This window comes from Culex quinquefasciatus, chromosome 1, assembly GCF_015732765.1.
Source record: "Culex quinquefasciatus strain JHB chromosome 1, VPISU_Cqui_1.0_pri_paternal, whole genome shotgun sequence".
NCBI lineage: Eukaryota > Metazoa > Arthropoda > Insecta > Diptera > Culicidae > Culex > Culex quinquefasciatus.
This window is the reverse complement of record NC_051861.1, coordinates 70,888,572-70,907,486: the sequence shown is the minus strand read 5'-3', so window position 1 is coordinate 70,907,486 and position 18,915 is coordinate 70,888,572. Positions and strand designations below refer to the sequence as shown.

Below are 18,915 nucleotides of genomic sequence, written 5' to 3'. Positions count from 1 at the left end.
TTCAAAATCGGAATTACTTTGGCATTTTTCCAACTACTGGGAAAATATGCCAAATCAAAACATTTGTTGAAAATTTTGACCAAGCTACTTAAAGTTGCTTCTGGTAATTTTTAATTAAAATGTAAAAATGCCATCCTCACCAGGGGCTTTCATATTTTTAAATTTTTGATAATAGATTTTATTTCATTCAGATCCGTATTAAAAACTTCATCTGATGAAAATTCTTGTTCAACAATATTCTGAAATTCTATTGAAATTTGATTTTCAATAGGACTCAAAACATTCAAGTTGAAATTATGAGCACTCTCAAACTGCTGAGCAAGTTTTTGAGCTTTTTCCCCATTAGTTAATAGAATATTATTGTAACGATTTTGCGTTGCACACGAAACGTTCAACAGCTTAAGCGCCACTTCCAAACGGAAGGCTGTTGTCGCAGTTGGAGGTCCGGCTAGAAACTCTCTCTTCGGGCAGGCTAAAACGGAGTGGCACCAACCAAAATGTTCATTAAACTAACCCAAAACTAAAGACCGAAAACTAAGATTTTGTACTATTGAAAATTGTGAAAGAAAACCAAGATTTGAGCCGATATTTGTGTGTATTTATTGATTTAGCTGAAACTATTGCGATATGTGACTTCGTTTACGAACTGACTTCGACCCAAGTTCATTAAGGACCGACTAAATTTGTATTATTTGTATTAAAAGAAAAGAATAAAGATTATATTTTATCTCTCAGATTAAAAGAAAAAAACTGAGGCCAGAAACTTTTGTAGTTTTGATTATACTTTTTTTATTGGGAGGAAAAGCAAAGCTAAAAAACCTCCATCTTTTGCGTGGACAGTTCAACTCAGTCCAGGTGTGATCCTAATCCTTTTTTCCCTACTCCTTCTGACCGCTAAACGTCCCTATTTCCCTATCCGGTTCCTAAACGTCCCTGCGGGGTTCGTTACTTGCGATTTGTGCGGTGCTCCCACGATGTGTCGACAATTCCGGTCCGATGTCGGCTGGACCGATCGGCGAAGGCGGGCCGATTCTTGAAGCGTGTGAGGCGAGGCGAGGCGTTACCGGCTTAGGCGTACGGTTGAGCACCGGCGCGTGTTGTTGTTGCGGCTTTGGCGTCCTGCCGATAGATGGTGCTAGTTGTCGGGGCTTAAATCGGTCAAATGCACATGTGTTGGTGGGTCAGTGTATGCTGAGGGGCGTCATTGATCCAACAAGGACCTGCTACCAACTCAGGCGTGCGTTTCCGGAAGTCGTGGGAGTATTGAGCCGAAGCTAACCCACCCCGAAAGCAAACACGTGGCAGAGGGGTTACGGACGTGTAGCGTTATCCGATCCCACACTGACCTCTAGCGTTCGATCCCAACGTGCTCTCGCTAAAGTGCTACGAGATGGCGTCCTAGACCGACTAAGGCGTTACCGGTGTGACGTTTTTCCGGTTGCCGCTGAGGGTGGCAATAGAGCTGTGCCAACAGCGAAAAGCAACGGGCTGTCCCCAAATTCCGACACACCAAAAGATTCTCAAAGTTCAAGATTAACAAACACTTCACTTCCGGTTCCAAAAAACGGCTTCCGATCCAGGATTGCGCTCCCAGACGACCACGTTTGAGCTTTCCAGCTCCAGATAAGCCACCCACGTTGATGGGTTCCTAAATCAACGTGCACAAACCAATGAGCGAACTCCAAATTTAAATCGTCCAAACTAAATCTTACCTTTCTCGCTCGTTCTGATTGCGGCGGCCTCACACCTGCAAATTTCTCCTGCTAACTAGGCTCGATCACAGATCTGCCTCCAAAATTCTTCACACCTCGACTGCAAAATTTAATTTCACCAAATCAAATACAAATTACAAAAAAAATATCACCAAAACTACCTTTTCAAGACGCACTCAATGCGGTTAACTTTAAAAAAATCACTGCCACGATTTCACCTGATCGCAATTGACGACGATCAGAGGACGCGAAATATCACGGTCGTAATTAAACTTTTTAAACGATCCGGACTGTGTCACGAGTTCTGCCAAAGTGAACGAGAGTCAGTCTTCATCGCTTGTACGAACCGACAATCTTAGTTTTCTCCCAAATTTTACTACATAAGACTTTTTCATTTTGCTCTCTTTCTTGTTAATTTTCAAGGACAAATTGAGCTTCAAAAAATTTACACAGGAGATGCTTCCCAAATGGTTTTAATTTTAAACCGAACACAATTTGCCTAAAAATCATTTTCATCTAACAAAACGGTGCAAAATTGGGTTTCTGCTATCCTCCCATAGGTGGCGACGATCAAATTTCCCTAATTTGGTGCGTGTCTTAGCTGACCCAACATATCTTAGCAAACATACATACAGGGACTCCCAATGATGTGGTTACATTCGCCCACATTAATATTAAAAATTTTGTAAGTTGAAAACTTACAAAATTTTTAAGTTCAAACTAAAGTTCAAACTCAAAAATCCAACATTAACTTAAAACATACTTCTTAACTAAAAATTCCAATTGATTAATAGTCCAACAAACTTATTTTTCCCAAATAGACAAACTATGTTGCCATCCTCTTACTTGAACTCATTCCATCCAACATCTTCTACTTCCCCTTCTCACATTCCGAACCATCTCAACTTATGTTTATTATTTTCCTAAATCATTTGCCAACTAACTAACCTTACACTAAATTTCAACCAAAGTTGCCAATTTTACTCCAAAAATATTTGGAAAACCAATATTTCTTATAACTAAACCAATTTTACCAAATTACTCCAAAAATGTTTGGAAAATATTTTCAACTTAAACTAATTCCGAAAACTTCCAGAAATGTCTGGACAAGTACTCCAACTTACACTAATGCAAAAGATTTAGAAAATACAAAACATTCCAATCCAACCCAAACTACTCAGACAGACCTGATATCCAACTAAGCTTATCTAATTTTCCAACTTTTCTTTACCATTCCAACATTTTGACCACTAAACTTATCTGCACTCCCACTGTGCAACATAGCGTTACCAAAACATAAAATCATAACGCCAATCCAACTGACATTCAACGCAAACACTCAAAGCAGCAGAGAAATGTCAAACTGTCAAACCAAAACAAAATGTGCTTCCCAAAATTTACTTTCTGAAGCGAATTCCAAAAGTTTACTGAAATTTTACAATTTAAACCGGGCTATTGACTCTAAATTTAACTAAAAACTGAAACTTAAGTGCAGATTTACTGAGTAAGTATCAAACTAAAGTGAAAAACGTTGCAAAAAGGCCAAAATTTGAAGGTGAATGTTTGTTTACAAAGCGAAACATTCCCTGCTAACTAAACCCAACCAAACTTACATCTCATTCATAACATTTTCTATCATTCTAGGTACAACGACAACTAACTTTACTACAAATTAAAACAAATTGGTTACTTTGGGCGTAGGAAATGGTAAGCTAAAGTGAAATTTGATTGCATCTCGACCACGGCCCATTTCACGCAAGAAAGTTCCTCAGAAAAGAGTGTTTTGATTTGTTTACGTTCTAGTTTGAGCTCATCGAGACTCATTCATAGCTTTACTTTCTAAAGGCAACGAAATTGTGCCTGATTTGTGTGTGGGAACACCTCAAAAGAGTATTTTTCTGGCTGAAGATTTCATAATATCTTCAATTGTGTTTATGCGACCCACGTCAGCATAGTCATAGCTTGCTTAATCCTAGCAACTAACTCGTGTTGCGTAACTTAGCCTAAACGACTGAGGAAACTCGTGGACATCTCAAATCGTGCTGAACCGTATCACCAATGATGTGTTTTATTAGGCTTAATCTTTGTGTGTGCACTTCCGGTAAAAAGTGCAGTCATAGCTTTTTGTTTTCTAATCCGATTTTTTTCCAACTGACTTACGCATTCTTAAGGAAGGAACCGTGGAATGTTCCCGGAATCCTCCGACCATTCATGTCTTCCAACACGTATGTGTTCGAACCTAATTTCTCCTTCACTCGAGCCTTCGTGAACTTATTTGCGAACTTGCCAACAAAGTCCTTTGACTTGTCCGACAGGTGGACATTCTTCTTGTACACATCCTGTCCCACCTCGAACTGATGACGCTTGTTCGCGCGCAAGTTGTACGGCTGCGAGTAGCGTTGATACGCTTTCGCCAAGTTCTGCCTAACCACTTCGAACAGCTTCTCCATCTCTGCGCTTCGCTTCAGCGGGTCTTCTTCCTCCTCGCTGCTCAGGTGACGCAGGTGATCATACTCCCTTCCGTTGCTGATCATATTTCGTCCGAAATTGACAAAATACGGTGAAAATCCTATGCTGTCGTGAACGCTCGTTCGTATCGCCATGGCAATCGTGTGAACGGACTCGTCCCAGTCACGATGGTTCTTCTTGTCGTTCAGGGCACACCGGATGGCCGTCACGATGACTCGATTGACGCGTTCCGAGGGATTCGGACTTGGGTGATACACGGCCAAGTTCCAGTGTTGCACACCGTACTTCTCCAACAGCTTCCGGAACAAATCCGACTTGAACACCTTCGCATTATCTGAAATACAAACGGACGGCGCACCAAAAAGCGTAAAAATCAGTGTTTCCAAGAACTGGCAAACTGCGGGAGCAGTGGCATTCCTCATGCACTGGCACATGACGAACTTAGAATGGAAGTCGCTCACCACCAAAATCCACACGTTTCCCTTCTTTGACCGCGGATATGGTCCGAGAAAGTCCAACGAAATCATCTCCCAAGGGCGCGAACATAATTTAGGCTTTCCGCAGGTCGGTCTGACGTTAATATTCGGTATTTTTGACTCCTTGCAGATCTGACACGCGAAGCAGAATCTCTTGACATCGGTGGCGAGTCGCGGCCAATAGAAGCGCTCTCGAACCTTACACAACGTCTTCCAGTACCCGAGATGAGCTTCTTCGTGGATCTGACGAATCAACGGCTGACGTTCACACATCGGAACGACCTGTTTCCACCGAAACGCACTATCTTCGGCAAGCGACGAACCAGAGATGAACTTGAAGACTTGACCATCAACGACTTTGAAGTCCTTGTACTTATCCGGACACTTCTCGATCTGCGTCTTCAACCCATCTACGTACGGATCCGGCAAACAGACATCAACGGCGGTGAGACTTCGCGACAGGGCATCAGCAGGTACATTTTCGGTTCCCTTCTTGTACTGGAGCGTGATGTCGTACTTGGATAGCTTCAAGGCCCAACGAGCGATCCGCGGGGACTTGGACTCGATGCTCATTGTTCGCAAGAAGGTCAGACTCATCGCATCTGTCTGGACGACGAACTGACTACCTTCGACGAAGTGCTTGAAGTTCTCGATTGCCAGCAGGACGGCCAAACATTCTCTCTCCGTGGCGCTGTACTTCCGCTGGGTGCTGGAAAGTTTCTTCGAAAAGTAGGCAATCGTCCGACGTATTCCATCCTGAATCTGGACCAACACAGCACCAATCGCTAAATCCGAGCTGTCTGTCTCGATCACGAAAGGCAACGCAAAGTTGGGATTCGCTAGAACAGGTGCGGACACCAACGCATTCTTCAACTTCCTAAACGCCTCGTCAGCTTCCGGGGTCCAACTGAACTTCTTCCGGTCTTTCTTGAGGAGATTTGTTATCGGTGTTGTTATTTCGGAATAGTTTTGTATGAATTTTTGGTAGAACCCTGCCAATCCCAATAAACGGCGAATGTCCTTGACGGACTGAGGCGGAGCGTAGTCAAGAATTGGCTGGATTTTCGTCACATCCATGGACAAACCATTTTCCGAAAGAACTGTGGAGATCTTTATCGGTCGGACGGAATAAACGATTACTTAAGCGGTTTTAGTTAAACTAATTTTATTGTTAATCCGAGAGCGATTATCGCGACGTGTGTAACGGTTCGTCGCTGCGACACTTCTTGTCCTGACAGCTCGCGCATCCGTGCGGTTGTGTTGGTGAGGCCGTCAAGGGGTGCGCCGATGCCACAGGTGCCCCCCCAGTTACACCAGGAATCGCACACGATGACCGGATGGTGTAACTAGAGTTTTTGGTGTCTGCTGGTATTCTTCGTCCGTGTTGTCTGCGACGTACGCGGGTTTCAGACGGTCGATTGAGATGCGTTGACTCTTACCCTTGACGTCGACGTCCATAAACTTGTCGTGTTTCTGCAGCACGGCGTAAGGGCCATCATACGGTCTCTGAAGAGGTTTCTTGACGGCGTCGAATCGTACGAACACGTGCGTGCAGTCCTTGAGGCGCTTGCTGACGAAAACTTTTTCCTTGGCGTGATGCTGCGTCTTCGTTGGTCGTATGTCGTCGAAAAATTTGTGCAGGTCCTTGGCAAAATCTGTACGATTCACGTCGTTCTGGGCTGCGTCGAAAAATTCTCCCGGAACTCGCAACGCTTGGCCGTACACCAGGTCGGCCGGTGAACACTGCATGTCCTCCTTGATCGCCGTCCGCAGACCTAGCAGTATCAGTGGCAGCCTGAACCACCAGGTTGCTGGATCACCGCACTTCAGGGCTTCCTTAAGTTTCCGGTGGAAGCGCTCGACTAAGCCATTGGCTTGTGGGTGGTAAGCGGTAGTTCGGGTGTGCGAAGATCCGAGGATGGCGGCCAGCTCGCCGAACAGCTCCGACTCGAATTGGCGGCCTTGGTCCGACGAGATCGTTTCCGGGCAACCAAAGCGTGAAATCCATTGGGAGCAGAGTGCGGTGGCGACGGTCTTGGCTGTCATGTCCTCTAGGGGTATCGCCTCTGGCCAGCGCGTGAAACGATCTACAACTGTGAGAAGATAGGTGCAGCCGTTAGAGGGTGGAAGCGGTCCGACCAAGTCAATGTGTATGTGACTGAAACGGCACTTCGGTAGATCGAACGAGCCCAGAGGTGCCACCGTGTGACGATGGATTTTCGAACTCTGGCACGAGACGCAGCTTTTGACGAACTTGGCGATTTCTTTCTTCATGCTCGGCCACACAAATCGGGAAGCAATCAACTTCTGTGTAGCCCGTACCCCCAGGTGCGAAATTCCGTGCAGTTGCTCCAGGATAGCACGGCGGTGTGTTTTGGGTATGTACGGCCGCACTGAGTTCATCAGGGACGTGTCGCAATACAGCGCGCGGGAGCTCTTCCCAACCAACTTCTTTTCCAGTCGCAATGAAGTGGATTTCGATTTGAGCAGCATCTGTAGTTCTTCGTCGCTCTCCTGATCGGCAGCAACGACTTCGTAGTTGATTGGGGTTGGCAGGTTTATAGCATCTACTCTCGAAAGCGCGTCCGCCACCACGTTCTTGCTGCCGCTTATGTGACGAACGTCGGTCGTGAACTGCGAGATGTACTGTAAGGCACGGTCTTCGTGGGCAAGGCGACTTGGAGGGTTTGATGTGAAAGCGTGTGTTAGTGGGTTGTGATCCGTGTAAATTACGAACGTTCGCCCTTCCAGCAAATGCCTAAAGTACTTGACCGCCATTTTCATCGCCAGCAACTCACGGCCGAAGGTTGAGTAGTTCCGTTGAGCGTGGTTGAACTTCTCCGAGAAGAATCCTAGCGGCTGCCAGGACCCTCTGAGAATTGCTGTAACACTGCTCCGGCGGCCGTGTTCGAGGCGTCCACCATCAGTCCCAACGGCTTGGAAGAGTCTGGATAGTAGAGGAGTGCTGCTTCAGCTAAGGCCGTTTTGCAATCTTCGAATGCCCGTTCCGACTGCTCGTTCCAGGCAACGGGCGTTGTGTCGTTCTTCTTGTTCCCACTGATCAGTTCCCGTAGCGCTGCTTGCATATCCGTGGCTTGCCGTACGAAACGTTTGTACCCGTTCACAAGTGCCAAGAACCTTCGCAGCTCCCGAATAGTGTTTGGGCGCTGGTAGTTGAGAACTGCTTCGACGCGACTGGGGAGCGGCCGCACGCCGTCTTTTCCAATGACGTAGCCGAGAAACTCGACCTCACGCTGGGCGAACTTACATTTCGGTAGGTTGATGACCAGCCCATTTGCTTGGAGCCGTTCAAACACAGTTCGAACGTGGCTACGGTGCTCCTCGGGGGACGACGAAGCGATACAAATGTCCATAAAAATCACCACAAATTCGAGGTCTCCGAATAGTTTGTGCATGAATCTCTGGAAGGTTTGTCCAGCGTTGCACAGCCCAAATTGCATCCTCGTAAACTCAAATAAGCCAAACGGGGTGATCACGGCCGTCTTGGCGACGTCCTCTTCGTGCACCGGGATCTGATGGTAAGCTCTTTCTAAATCGATAGTAGTGAAGATGCACTTACCATGGAACGAGTTTAGGAGGTCGTGGATGTGTGGAACAGGATACTTGTCGGGGACGGTGACGTGGTTCAGGCGGCGATAGTCCCCTACGAATCGGAGTTGTCCGTTCTTTTGGGAACGCAGTGCAACGGACTCGCCCAGCAGCTGCTCGATCGACGGCAAATCCCAAGCTCCATCATCAGTTGAAACTCCCGCTTCGCCGCTTCGAGCTTGTCCGGAGCTAACCTTCTTGCCTTGCTTGCAACTGGCGGGCCTTTGGTCACGATGTGGTGTTGGACATCATGCCGGATGTCCGCTCGCAGTGTCGATGGTCGGGTGATCGCCTGAAACTCGGCAAGAAGCTCTTTGAACGTGTGGTCCGAGTTGATTGTTGTCACTCCGCACAAAGGCGAGCATTCAATGCCCCCCAAAGCCTTGAGGTTCGTTGTCGAATCGATGAGGCGCCGATTTTTAAGATCAACCACCAGCCCGAAGAACGAGAGGAAGTCCGCTCCGATGATTGCCACACCAACGTCGGCAACTAGAAAGTTCCACGAAAAATTCCGACGCAAGCCCAAATTGGTATGCAAAAATTTCGTGGCAAACGTTCGAATGTTGGTGTTGTTTGCAGCGTGGAGCAGAAACGGGATCGGTTGCTGGGTCTTTTCCTTGGCGGTGGCGGGAATGATCGATACGTCCGAGCCTGTGTCGATCAAGAAGCGTATTTGGTTCGTTCGGTCCAGTATTGTGAGTCGGCGGCTTCCCTGTGCTGCGCCCACCTCTCCCGCAAGAGACGGGCGGCCACTTAGTTTTTTGGACCGGAAAACTTGCACGGTTCGCGGCATTGTCGGGCTCGGTCGCCGTACTTAAAGTGGTACCAGCACAGGTCGCGGGTTCGTTCCTCGCTGGTGGAACGGGCGCGCGAGGTCGATCGGCTCCGGCTGCCGCTGGACGTCTTGAGCTTCCGGATCTCGGCTGTTAGGTACGCCAGCTGCTCGCTGATGTTGTCGCTGTTGGGAGCAGCAGCCTGCGTGGCCGCAACGTGGGAGTGGCTGGAGTCAACCATTTTGTCCCCCATCTCGGCTAGCTTGGCGAGTGTACCGTCGTGGATGGACAGGATAGGTCGAATGTTCGGCGGCAGCCGGTTCAGGAACAGCATCTTCATGAGGTTTTCGTCCACCTTGAGCCCCGATGCCAGGTCTTGCATCTTGGCAAGCAGGTGCGTTGGTTTCATGTCGCCCAAATCGCACGCGTTCAACAGCTTTTCCAGCTTCTCTTGCGCGGACATTTCGAAGCGGCTCAAGAGTCTGGCCTTGATGGCGTCGTATTTGCCGTTTACCGGAGGGTCCGCCACGATGTCCGAGACATGGCGCAAGACGGTTTGATCCACTTTGGCAATAATGTGGTTGTACTTGGTGCCGTCCGTGGTCACCCTAGCCAGAGCGAACTGGGCCTCGGCTTGAGCAAACCACATTGCTGGATCGCTTCGCCAAAATTCCGGTAGCTTGACCGAAACGGATGCCACTGCCGCGTGGTTCTCTTCCGCATCGAAAAAAAGCATCTGCATCCGGGTTGGTGGCCATCTTGTTCGTTTCCAGAGCGTACAAACAATATGGCGCCGCGAAGCGGTTTTGGTGTCGAACAAATGTTTGGAAAAACACCAAAAAATACGCGATTCTCCACGAAATTCGCGCTCGGGGTCACCACTGTGGAGATCTTTATCGGTCGGACGGAATAAACGATTACTTAAGCGGTTTTAGTTAAACTAATTTTATTGTTAATCCGAGAGCGATTATCGCGACGTGTGTAACGGTTCGTCGCTGCGACACTTCTTGTCCTGACAGCTCGCGCATCCGTGCGGTTGTGTTGGTGAGGCCGTCAAGGGGTGCGCCGATGCCACAGAACGTACCCCAAATAACGAATCTGACGCTGACAAAACTTCGACTTCTGGACGTTGATCGTGAGTCCAGCGGTGCTGAGACGAGACGCAACGGTGCTGATCAGCTCACAATGATGCTCAAACGATTCGGACGTGATGATGATGTCATTCAGGTACACGTAAACAAACGGCTCGAGATCGTGTCCCAAAACCTTACTCATGAGCCGGGCCATTGTCGCTGGCGCGTTTGTAAGTCCGAAAGGCATCACCACAAACCGAAACAACCCTTTATTAGTCCGGAAAGCGGTCTTATCCTTCGCAGACTCCTCCAAGCTGACCTGATAATAGGACTCCGACAGATCTATAACCGAAAAGTAACGCGATCTCTGGATTCTCTGCAGAATTCCGAGCATGTTTGGGAACGGGAAGTCATCTCGTTTCGTGCACGAGTTCAAACGACGCGAATCCAAGCAGATTCTCCATTTCCCATTCGGCTTCTTGATGGGCAACAACGGGTTCAAAAACTCGACAGGACCAGCACTTTCCTCGATCACTCCTAAACGCAACATCCGGTCTACTTCTTCATCGATCACTCTCTCGACTACGGGAGACCAACGGTAACTGGGCAACCGGCGAGGCAGCGTTCCAGGTAGCAGATCGATAGCATGCTGCAGAACACTCGTTCGACCTAATTTTCCTTCGGCTGTAGCCGGAAGTTGGCGGACTGCTTCGAATAACTGTTGACGTTGCGGAAACGAGAGCGAATGTTCGGTTTCGATATCGGACGGTTGTTGTAGATGGCTTTCCGGAATCTCAATCGTCGGCATCTCGAGGCTCTCATCTTCTTCCGGCGGATCGATCAGCGAATCTCCTTCCATCGGGATGATCTGGAAACAAACCGTGCAGTCTTCTTCCGCGAAGAAGTCCTCGGCGAACACCAAATCGACAGATCGTACAGCAGCAGAATCTTCCTCAACTTCAGTCTCATTCCTGGGCTCCAACAGCTCTGGCGCGACCATTAGCCGGAAATTGAAAGCTTCCAGAAAGTCTACTCCAAGGATTAGATCTTTCGTAACTTCCGGGACGACTATGGTCGGAATTACACATGTTTTCGATTCGTACGTATACGGAATGTTTACGTAACCGGCACATGTGTATTCGGTACTGTCCGCAGTCTTGATTTTGATGTTACACTTCTGGATCTTGAGGCCAATCTTTCCAATCAGTTCCAGCGAACTAATGATAGATACGCCTGCACCGGTATCTGCTAATCCTTCAACTGTTTCGCCAAGAATGTTAACTGTCAAATGAGGGCATCGTCGGAAAGTGGTGTTGATGTTGTAGTTCTGATTGAAATAACGGAAGTTGATAGTGGGAACGTTAGAGATGGGTTCAGCAGAAGATCTGTTCCCTTCGATCTCCATCTCTAATCGTTTTTTGGCGCGCGAAGGTTGTGTTGGTTCGGGCACACGGACGCGATCGTGTTCTCGTGACCGCAGATGTGACAGAACAGTCTCTTCCGCTGCACACAATCTCTCCACATGTGTCCGAGCTGACGGCAGTTCCAACACAGTTCCTCCGCTCGAGGTCTCGATACTGCAACAGCTTCATTCGGCGGACGTGCGGCGGCTGTTGTTTTCCTAACCTGGACAGCAAAAACTTGGGATTCGTCCGATTCCTCAGCTTCTTCACCAAACTCATCCTCCAGCTCAATCTGGTTTATTCCAGCTGCCTTCGTATTGTACAAATTGGTTTCCAGCGAGTCAAACTTGTAGCAAAGAAGAGCGAGATGGCCAATTGAGGTGATTGATCCCATGTGTAAAGCCAAACGACGCTGGTAGGACATCTTCATGTTCTCAACAATTAGACTGAACTTCTCCTGAACGGTCATCTTATTCACCAAACGTTGCGACAGCGCTTCGATGTCGGTTAAGTACGCGCTGAACTTCTCGTTAGGTCGCTGCTTCCGGGCTTTCATCTGGTCTTTGATGAAACGATCACGGTTCGGGTTGTCGTAACGCATCCTGAGGTAGATCACCAACTTCTCCCACGTGTCCAACTGCTCATCGTACGCACAGAACCAAACGTAAGCATCATCTTTGAACAAGAGATGAGCGTGAACTCGTAGTTCAGTGGCGGAGATCTGATACGATCGACTATGTTGTGCGATTTGTCGCAAAAAGTCATCAACAGGCATCGGACTCGTGTCGCCGGAAAACTTCGGCCATTTCTCGATGATGTTACAGGTCTGATGCGGCAGACGCGGGCGGACATACGGATGTTGACCAGCAGAAGACTGCGGCGGCAAACCGGTTGATCGAGCGAACTGGTTTTGACCTAACTGTGGGTTTGACGAATTTGGAACGTCGTCAAAGAATTGATCGGGTTGCGGTTGTGGTTGCTGACCTCCACGATCAAAACCACTGACACCAGGGTTGAACTCAGGGGTATCAGGAATCCCAAACAACGGCGCTTGTGAAACTGCAGTGGTTAAACCTCCAAACAAGCTCTCTACGCTCCCCATAAGGCCTTGAGGGACAACAGTAGTCGGAACCGTATGTTGCAACGTCGGATTCGAATCGAACTGACCGGCCACGGGATGCGGTATACTTCCAACTCCACGAGATATGTTCGTTACCTCTGAGTCGTGGACACCCACATTGGTAATCTGGTCCACCAAGTTGTGAATCGTTTGTTCATGAGGGTCTGGGCATCGTGGTCCTTGATGCACGATCGAATTAACACATGCTTTAATGTATCCTTCGATATCCTTGATATGAACGTACTGACTCATGTCCAATTCTCTCCTAGGTCCTTTATTTCCAACTGGATTCTCAGCGGATGTGGGCGGAGTTACCTGCAAGATCGGAGTCGGACGCGTGGTCGTAGACGAAACGGTTGGGGTTGACGTGTTCATGGCGGTAATCATCGTTGTCGGCGCCGGGAATCGGAAGCAACTCTCCGCGGCGGACATCTCCGACTGAATCGCTCTGCGGAATGCACGATGGAACTCGGGCGTGCGCAGCATCGCCGACAGATCACCGGAATCCAACACTGGCGATGTCGACAAAGGCTTTTGCAAAAAGACTCTCAGCTGTTCGTAGGCATCGGCCAAAACGGGACGCTTCGGGATGGCACCAGTCTGAACGGAAGTAACAGTTGCCGTGACCATCGGGTAGGCGGTTGTACTGACATTGGAAACGCGTAGGGACGACATCTGCGAAGACAACTCTCCGGCGGACGTAACCAATCCAGCTGACGAAACAACTGATGCGCCTCCATAAGCACCATCTTCCAAGCTACTAATCACCTGACCGGCGACGGTAGACGTGCTTCGAATTTCCTGTTCCGGATTGGCTGACGTAGTAACGCTAGCGCTCGATGACGTAACGGCAGGAGTTTCTGTTTGCGTTCGAATCAGTAACTTTCCGGTCGGCGATTTCACGACGAGGAACAGCGGAGTATGGGGAATCATCTGGTTCATGTCCTGATGGTAGTACTTGAGCGAAAGGTCGTTGATGAGATTTAGCAGCTCCTCCTGCTTCTGCAATTGGGTTCGATCGGCACAGACATACCGTCGGACACGTTTGTGGTAGTGCACCAATCTGGACCAGCATCCTCTTTGCTGATTGTTCTCCAGGCGATGCACGAGTTCCTTGAGGCTGTACGTAATTGTTGGATAATCATCTGCGAAGGAATAACCGATCACCATTTGCACTTTCGCCGTTTCCGGTTCGCGCAAAGCTTGGCGTAGATTCCTCATACGAGTGCTCAAAGAACCTTCCACCGGCAGTTGACGAATCGCGAGCTCGTACGTGATTTCCTCTTCGTACAGATCGTTCGCGTTGGCATGGTACCATTGTTCCATTTTGAATTGCGTAATAAGTCAGTAATCAAAAGAAAATAATCGGTAACTTCAAGCAATGAAAGTTTAAGTGTAATAATAAACAAAAAGATTGGAATGTAGTAAAGAAAACAACTAATTCGACCAATTTAACTAACCCAAACAGTTGGCAAATGAATATAAAAAGAAAAAAAAATAAATGTGATGTTGTGGATGGAAGTTCACTAAACCAGTTTAGACTCGCAATCTCCGAATCTTACCCAAACTAACCCAAAAAGTCCAAAAACCAAAGTCCCAAAACTTAACTAAAAATACCTACTAAATATGCTAACCCAACAATCCAAAATCTCAACCAGTTTAGTGATTAACACTACTGAAACTAATTTGCAAAATAACTTTAAACCAAACGATGAAAACTATCACTGAAAGTGAAAAATTCTCACGAAAATCCGTTTTCACGGCCCCACGTTGGGCGCCAAATGTAACGATTTTGCGTTGCACACGAAACGTTCAACAGCTTAAGCGCCACTTCCAAACGGAAGGCTGTTGTCGCAGTTGGAGGTCCGGCTAGAAACTCTCTCTTCGGGCAGGCTAAAACGGAGTGGCACCAACCAAAATGTTCATTAAACTAACCCAAAACTAAAGACCGAAAACTAAGATTTTGTACTATTGAAAATTGTGAAAGAAAACCAAGATTTGAGCCGATATTTGTGTGTATTTATTGATTTAGCTGAAACTATTGCGATATGTGACTTCGTTTACGAACTGACTTCGACCCAAGTTCATTAAGGACCGACTAAATTTGTATTATTTGTATTAAAAGAAAAGAATAAAGATTATATTTTATCTCTCAGATTAAAAGAAAAAAACTGAGGCCAGAAACTTTTGTAGTTTTGATTATACTTTTTTATTGGGAGGAAAAGCAAAGCTAAAAAACCTCCATCTTTTGCGTGGACAGTTCAACTCAGTCCAGGTGTGATCCTAATCCTTTTTCCCTACTCCTTCTGACCGCTAAACGTCCCTATTTCCCTATCCGGTTCCTAAACGTCCCTGCGGGGTTCGTTACTTGCGATTTGTGCGGTGCTCCCACGATGTGTCGACAATTCCGGTCCGATGTCGGCTGGACCGATCGGCGAAGGCGGGCCGATTCTTGAAGCGTGTGAGGCGAGGCGAGGCGTTACCGGCTTAGGCGTACGGTTGAGCACCGGCGCGTGTTGTTGTTGCGGCTTTGGCGTCCTGCCGATAGATGGTGCTAGTTGTCGGGGCTTAAATCGGTCAAATGCACATGTGTTGGTGGGTCAGTGTATGCTGAGGGCGTCATTGATCCAACAAGGACCTGCTACCAACTCAGGCGTGCGTTTCCGGAAGTCGTGGGAGTATTGAGCCGAAGCTAACCCACCCCGAAAGCAAACACGTGGCAGAGGGTTACGGACGTGTAGCGTTATCCGATCCCACACTGACCTCTAGCGTTCGATCCCAACGTGCTCTCGCTAAAGTGCTACGAGATGGCGTCCTAGACCGACTAAGGCGTTACCGGTGTGACGTTTTCCGGTTGCCGCTGAGGGTGGCAATAGAGCTGTGCCAACAGCGAAAAGCAACAGGCTGTCCCCAAATTCCGACACACCAAAAGATTCTCAAAGTTCAAGATTAACAAACACTTCACTTCCGGTTCCAAAAAACGGCTTCCGATCCAGGATTGCGCTCCCAGACGACCACGTTTGAGCTTTCCAGCTCCAGATAAGCCACCCGCGTTGATGGGTTCCTAAATCAACGTGCACAAACCAATGAGCGAACTCCAAATTTAAATCGTCCAAACTAAATCTTACCTTTCTCGCTCGTTCTGATTGCGGCGGCCTCACACCTGCAAATTTCTCCTGCTAACTAGGCTCGATCACAGATCTGCCTCCAAAATTCTTCACACCTCGACTGCAAAATTTAATTTCACCAAATCAAATACAAATTACAAAAAAAATATCACCAAAACTACCTTTTCAAGACGCACTCAATGCGGTTAACTTTAAAAAAAATCACTGCCACGATTTCACCTGATCGCAATTGACGACGATCAGAGGACGCGAAATATCACGGTCGTAATTAAACTTTTTAAACGATCCGGACTGTGTCACGAGTTCTGCCAAAGTGAACGAGAGTCAGTCTTCATCGCTTGTACGAACCGACAATCTTAGTTTTTTCCCAAATTTTACTACAAAAGACTTTTTCATTTTGCTCTCTTTCTTGTTAATTTTCAAGGACAAATTGAGCTTCAAAAAATTTACACAGGAGATGCTTCCCAAATGGTTTTAATTTTAAACCGAACACAATTTGCCTAAAAATCATTTTCATCTAACAAAACGGTGCAAAATTGGGTTTCTGCTATCCTCCCATAGGTGGCGACGATCAAATTTCCCTAATTTGGTGCGTGTCTTAGCTGACCCAACATATCTTAGCAAACATACATACAGGGACTCCCAATGATGTGGTTACATTATCACCATCTTTTAATGAAGGGATTGGTTTTTGAGGTTTCTTAAGAACCTTTGAAAGTTTCCAAAAAGGTTTGGAATAAGGTTTAATTTGTTCGACATCTCTTGCGAACTTTTCATTTCGCAGGAGAGTGAATCTGTGGTCAATAACCTTTTGCAAATCTTTTTGAATACGCTTCAGTGCAGGATCACGAGAACGTTGATACTGTCTTCGGCGAACATTTTTTAGACGAATCAGAAGCTGAAGATCGTCATCAATAATGGGAGAATCAAATTTGACTTGGACTTTTGGAATAGCAATATTCCTAGCATCCAAAATTGCATTAGTTAAAGATTCCAAGGCTGAATCAATATCAGCTTTGGTTTCTAAAACAAAATCATAATTCAAATTATTCTCAATATGATGCTGATACCTGTCCCAATTAGCTTTGTGGTAATTAAACACAGAACTATTGGGTCTGGTAACTGCTTCATGAGAAAGTGAAAAAGTTACTGGAAGGTGATCAGTAGGGTTAGTGAAATTTCACGATTTCGCGGACAGCGTGAAATCCGCGAAATTTGTCTTTTTCCGCGAAATCCCGTGAAATTTTATGTTTGCGTGAAAATGTAACGATTTTTCTCAAAATATTGTATCAAACTCAAATAGGAATAAAAATAATCGTAAGAACTACTGTAGAATCAAGCGAGTGAATAACCTCGTTCAATTACTAATATAGGGTTATTAAATTTTGACAATATATGTTCGCCGACGGTATAAAACTCTTGAAATTTATCATTTTTTTCAAATAGCATCATAATAAATATTTCAACAAAAAAGACTATTTCAGTAAATTTTATTTGTTTTCAATTGAAAAGCTTGATTCGAACCATTTGAAGAATAGTTCAGGTTTTTCAGTATTTTAGAAATTAACTAAATTTATTAAAATACTACTCTTTTACTTGAAAGGTATAATTTCAAAAGATATTAAAATAATTCAGCTTTGTTATATTCTAAATGAAATAAAGAGTATTTTTTATCTTTGAACCTTAAAAAAAAAATGTCTGGGTCCTGTTTAAAAATTTTTAAACGATATTTTATTATTTATTAGAGTGGTTGATTCTCTTGAAAGTTAAAAATAGCACCTTTTTTGTTTTCTGTTCTAATTTTGAATAAAAATTTCATTTTCGTTAACAATTATGTAATTAATTTTTGCCTATTGATTTTAAATTAAGCTTTTGAAAAAGGAGATGAAAACCTGAAAAAATATTTTGAATTGACTAATTGTCGTGGAAAATTGAAACTATTTTACTCATTTTGGCTGGACAAGATTGTTGAATCTGATGTGATTGATATAAAATTCAATAAAATGTAAACTGATAAATCAGCGAAAACTTTTTAGCTTTATAAGTCGAATATTAAAAAAAGCAGTTCAACAAATGATAATACGCATGCTTACATTTTGTTTCAAAATGTAAAGAGAGCCCATCCATGAACCAGATGGAAACTTTTTTGAAAATAAGGACATTTTTTTGTGCCAAGTTAAAATTTAGCGAGGATTTTTTAAGTTTATTGAAGAATAATATTTAATGAAGCTAAAAAGTACTTTTTGTGATTTAAACATAAGCTTTTCAAAGTCACTTTAACATTTTTCACGTTCCGTGAAATTTGCGTGAAATTTGGTGTTTTGAAATTGAGGTCCCCGTGAAATTTTCTATTTTCGAGCGTGAAAAATCACTAAGCCTAGTGATCAGAATCAAAATCAGCATGAGTCACTAAAGGACCACAATACTGACTTTGATTTGTCAAAACCAAATCAATTGTTGATGGATTTCTAACAGAAGAAAAGCAAGTTGGCCCATTCGGGTATAAAACCGAATAGAGACCAGAAGTGCAATCTCTGAACAGAATTTTACCGTTGGAATTTACTTTAGAATTATTCCAAGATTGGTGTTTGGCATTAAAATCACCGATGATCAAAAATCGAGATCTATGCCGAGTAAGTTTATTCAAATCCCCTTTAAGATAATTTATATTTTCCCCAGTGCATTGGAAAGGCAAATATGCAGCTGCAATCATAATTTTCCCAAAAGAAGTTTCAAGTTCAATGCCCAAACTTTCAATAACTTTTAACTTAAAGTCACGTAACGTGCTATAAGTCATACTACGGTGGATAACTATTGCAACTCCACCGCCATTTCGATTCATTCGGTTATTAGTTATAACTTTATAATCTGGATCACTTTTCAAATAAGTGCCAGTTTTCAAAAATGTTTCGGTTATAACAGCAACATGCACGTTATGAACTCGTAAAAAAGTTGAAAAATTCATTTTCTTTCGCTTTTAAAGAGCGAGCATTAAAATTCATAATATTGATGGAATTACTTAGATCCATGATTAAACTTCAGGGTAAGAACAACATCATTCGCAAATTTTAATCCAATCTGGATTGCTTCCATCATGGATGTAGCATTACTCATTGTTTGAATCAAACCAAACAGTGAGTTTTGCAAAAAAG

The 18,915-nt window shown here is 45.3% G+C and overlaps 3 long non-coding RNA genes across 3 annotated transcripts; 1 reads left to right on the top strand and 2 right to left on the bottom strand.

Annotated features, from left to right (window-relative positions):
- Positions 1 to 1,033: 1,033 nt before the first annotated feature.
- Positions 1,034 to 2,072, bottom strand: LOC119765149. Its single transcript, XR_005276523.1, has 3 exons — positions 1,874 to 2,072; positions 1,713 to 1,812; positions 1,034 to 1,648 (listed from the first exon to the last, which is right to left on the bottom strand). It is a non-coding gene; the product is annotated as an uncharacterized LOC119765149 (long non-coding RNA).
- Positions 2,073 to 3,095: 1,023 nt separating this feature from the next.
- LOC119765294 lies at positions 3,096 to 5,356 on the top strand. The gene is made up of 3 exons (XR_005276626.1): positions 3,096 to 3,216; positions 3,357 to 3,419; positions 4,788 to 5,356. It is a non-coding gene; the product is annotated as an uncharacterized LOC119765294 (long non-coding RNA).
- A 10,181-nt stretch (positions 5,357 to 15,537) lies between these two features.
- LOC119765411 lies at positions 15,538 to 16,115 on the bottom strand. Its single transcript, XR_005276703.1, has 3 exons — positions 15,925 to 16,115; positions 15,764 to 15,863; positions 15,538 to 15,699 (listed from the first exon to the last, which is right to left on the bottom strand). It is a non-coding gene; the product is annotated as an uncharacterized LOC119765411 (long non-coding RNA).
- Positions 16,116 to 18,915: the final 2,800 nt, after the last annotated feature.